The sequence below is a fragment of the Charadrius vociferus genome, unplaced genomic scaffold (genome assembly GCF_000708025.1).
Source record: "Charadrius vociferus isolate BGI_N301 unplaced genomic scaffold, ASM70802v2 scaffold1061, whole genome shotgun sequence".
Taxonomy (NCBI): domain Eukaryota; kingdom Metazoa; phylum Chordata; class Aves; order Charadriiformes; family Charadriidae; genus Charadrius; species Charadrius vociferus.
In genome coordinates, this window is record NW_009646734.1 from 387229 (window position 1) to 391055 (window position 3827).

Below are 3827 nucleotides of genomic sequence, written 5' to 3' on the forward strand. Positions count from 1 at the left end.
CCCGCGCCGTGGGGTTGAACCGGCCCCCCCTGCCCCGGCTTCTGCTGCTGCTGCCTTTCCTTCTTGGAAACGCTTTATCCTCATCCATCCACCCGTCCATCCATCCCTCCCTCCCTCCCTCCCACCTCCAAATGCCCTGCAAGGGGCAGGGGCCGTGCCGGCTGCTCTTCTTCTCGGTGGGCATTTAACGTAAGGTCTCAGCATCGTTGGGCGAGCGCTGGGAGCCTCCCAGTTCTGCCCATCTCTAGACACCAGACACGCTGTGAAAACGCAGGGGAGGTTTTGCCGCTGCCAGGTGCCCGAATGCAGGATGCGGCAAGCGACGCCGGTGGCCGCAGTGGTCCCGATGGAGCAAAGCCCCCTCTTAAACCTCGGTCGCCGCTCCAGCGGGGTTGTGGATGATGGCAAACACGCCGGCAGGGTGTGCTCAGTACAGGCGAGGAGGGGTGAAGCGCTGAGCCGGGGAAAATGGAGCCGGGGGGGATGGATGTCCCCTGGGAAGGGGCAGGGACCCTCGCCCTGGCACCCATGGGTGACCCGAGGCGGGTCTGTGGGTGCTGCCCACCTCGATGGGAGCAAGGGCACCCAAAGGTCTTGGTTGTGGGATAAATCCCCTTGGAGAGGCAGGATAAATTCCCCTGGAGAGGTGGGATAAATTCCCCCCTGGAAAGTCTCAGCGCTTCCCCCAGGAGCACAAGCAAAGCCCCCCTCGCTCTGCAGCTGGAGGAGCTGCAAACGCCCTTTTGGAAACGTTTCTAACTGCAAATCCAAAGCTTTCCAGCAGGAAACGCACCTCCAAAAATAAAGAACAACTCCAGAGCTTTGCAGCAAATCTCTTTTCCCCTGACCGAAACGGGGCTGCCAAATTTGGGGTCTGGTTGGTTTTTTTGTTTTCCTGGGCAGCCGCAGGGCAGAGTGCCGTACAGCCGTGATTCGCGTCGCTCTGAAATCCCATCGGGAGAGGGCAGCTCGCCTTTACCCTCAGCCGCCGCCACCTCTCCCCGCGCGCGGCCGCAGCCCCGCACACCGCAAGCCCCGCTGCGTTTCGGGTCCCTCCTGGAAGCTTTGGCTTTTTTTTTTTTCCCCTTCCCTGGGACCGGCCGGGTTGCAAAGCTCAACTCTTCTCTGCTAACATCTCCCCGCAGAGCTGTGGGATTTGGGAAAGTCAAGTAAAAACCCAGTAATGCCCTACAGCTGCCGATCCCACCCCAAAACGTGATGGCGTCGCCAGCCTTTGGGAGCAGGGAACCCGGATCGCCTCCGATGGGCGCACCCGCTGCTGTTTCCTTTGGTCGGAAACATTAACAACTGAGCTATTTTATTGTATTTTTTACCAAAAAAAAAGTGATTGTAATTTTCAGGAAGCCGTGCATTGCTTCCCGAGCCCCACACTCGGGTATTTTCCAAGAATCGCTCCGCAATCTGAAGAGTCAGAAGGATAATTTTTGGTTTTAATTCATTTTTTCACCTATTTCTCCCCTTGTTCTTGGAGCTGGAGACTCCTGAAATGATGGTGCTTTGCCCAACCTGCCTTGAAGACGCCATCCCACCCGGTGTCCCGCCTGGAGAAGGACTTCTCCGGTCACTCTGGAGGGGGGGTGTTGGTTTCAGCTGCCCAAATCGGTCCCCGCTCATGGTCTCTGCCAGCCCCGGCCAGGGAAAGCGCCCGGTCCGTGGTGGGGACACGCAGGGCCGCTCCATCCCCAGCGTCCCCGTGGGTACCAGCTGCTCCCGGCCCCTCGCTGGCGGTGGCCGCGGCGGGAGCAGAGTTGGTGCTGGGGGAGACGGGATTTTTTATAACCACTGTCTCATGCAAAAGAAAAACCAACCCGCCTCCGAGCTGGGTCTCCACCTCTCCAGGTGAGGAGGATGCCAGGGGAGGGACGAAGTGTTCAAGGCCAGGTTGGACCGGGCTTGGAGGGAGGTGAGAAGTGGCCCTGCCCAGGGCAGGGGGGTGGGATGAGATGGTCTTCAAGGTGCCTTCCAACCCAAACCATTCTATGGGTCTCTGTGCCCAGAGGAGGTGGAGGTGGCGGGGGGGGGTCTCCAGCCTCTCTGCAGAGCTGATGGTCCCCCGTGGATCCCTCTCCTCCTGCTGCCTTCGGAGCACGGCGTTCGGCAGCAACCTCCAAGCTGCTTGCCTTGGGTGGTGCAACCACCGTCTCTGCAAACTACGTCTTCTGCCTTCTAGTGACCTGGGATTTGGTTTTTCTTTACTCGTCTTGGCCGGTGGAAGGAGAGCTGTGGTCTGAAAGGAAACCAGCCCCCCCAGCAATCCCGCCTGAGGTGCACGGTGGGTGTATTCCCGCTCCCGGGGAAGCCGAGCTGGGGCTTGGTGGTGGGGCGCCGACACGAGAAGGTGCTCCGTCCCCAGCTGCGCCTGTAGGATGCCGCGGTGGGATTTTCAGCCGGCTGGGATTCCCCGGGGCGCGCTGCCCGCAACCAGAAAACACCCAACGCGTCTGCCTCCGCTGCCCTCGCCTGCCCCCCGGCAGCCCTGCTCTGCCCTCCCAGGTATTTAGGGGGAGTATTTTAAGCTCAGAGACGTAGAGGAGGTTGGCAGGCGCCCTGGACCAGAGCTCTCTGTCCATACAGAGGTTATTTTAAAGAGCAAAGCCCCAGCGCGGCAGGGCTGGGGGGTGGCGGTGACTCCGGCGGCACCAAGCCCTCCTCTGCCTGCGGCTGGGGTTTGGGGTGATGGGTGAGAAGAGACGGCAGGGTAGAGGCACACCCGGACATCAATTAGCTCAGGATTTGTTTTTTCCCCAGCTGTATTTGGCCTTCTTTCTCCTTCCTTTCCAACCTCCGCACCTACGCGGGGAATTCAGCCCATACTTCCGATACTCCTTTTCAAAGGGCACTGAGTTTTCCTTGTAACGAGAGCCCGGTTCCCCAGTTCGCAGCGTTGGGCGCTCGAAGGGCATCGCCCGGGGCAAGAGGGAGTGGGAGAAGAGTTTCTGCAAAGCCTCAGGGGATCTGCATCCGCCCGCTTTCCATCCCGCACCCCCACCCGAGGGCTGCGGGGGTCCCGGGACCGCTTAAAAGTGGGTGCTGGGGTGTCCTTCACATCCCCTTCAATAAGTGGGATACACAAGGTGGGTATTTCTTCCCTCGAGTACATTCCGTATGGATGCCACTGTGTATATACTTCTGTGTGTGTGTGTGTATATATATATGGTGAGTCAGAGTGCCACAGGTGGCTCGTGATGAACGATTAACCCATGCTCCCAGGAGAGGAAGGGCTAATTTCTCTTTTTTTTTGAGCCAAAAAAGATTTGTCAGTAAGGAAGGGGAAAAAATTGGCAGCGCCTCTGCGCTTTTCAACATATTAAGATGTCACCTTCCTTAGATTTTTTTTTTTTCCTAAAAAAAAAAAAAAAGCGAGCGAGGCATGAATAATAAATAGAGCAACGTGCAGCTGACTTCAAGGGAAAGCTAATTTCCCTGGGGCACGCTCCACGCCGTGTATGTTAAAATCCGGCCTCGTTTGACAGCTCCGCGACCTGAGGACGGACGCGAGAAGCGCGGCGTTCAGAGCAGAGCCTGGCCGAGGTCCTGCTCCCAAATGGGACGGGGATTTCTTTTTCAGCGTTTCGATTCCCCCCGCCAGCGATGGCTTGGTCTGCCCAGGGGAAAAAAGAGGTGTGACTGAGCCTGTTGGTATTTATATATATATTAAAAGAGCTCTTTGAAAGGGTAACGCGCGGCTTTTCGTCGCAGCTGGCTGGGAAGCGGTGCGTGCCCAGCCTGCGTGCGGTGGGTTTCAGAGAGCACACGGAGCGTTCGATGCGAACACGCGGCTGCTGGTGGGAAGGAGATGCTGTTGG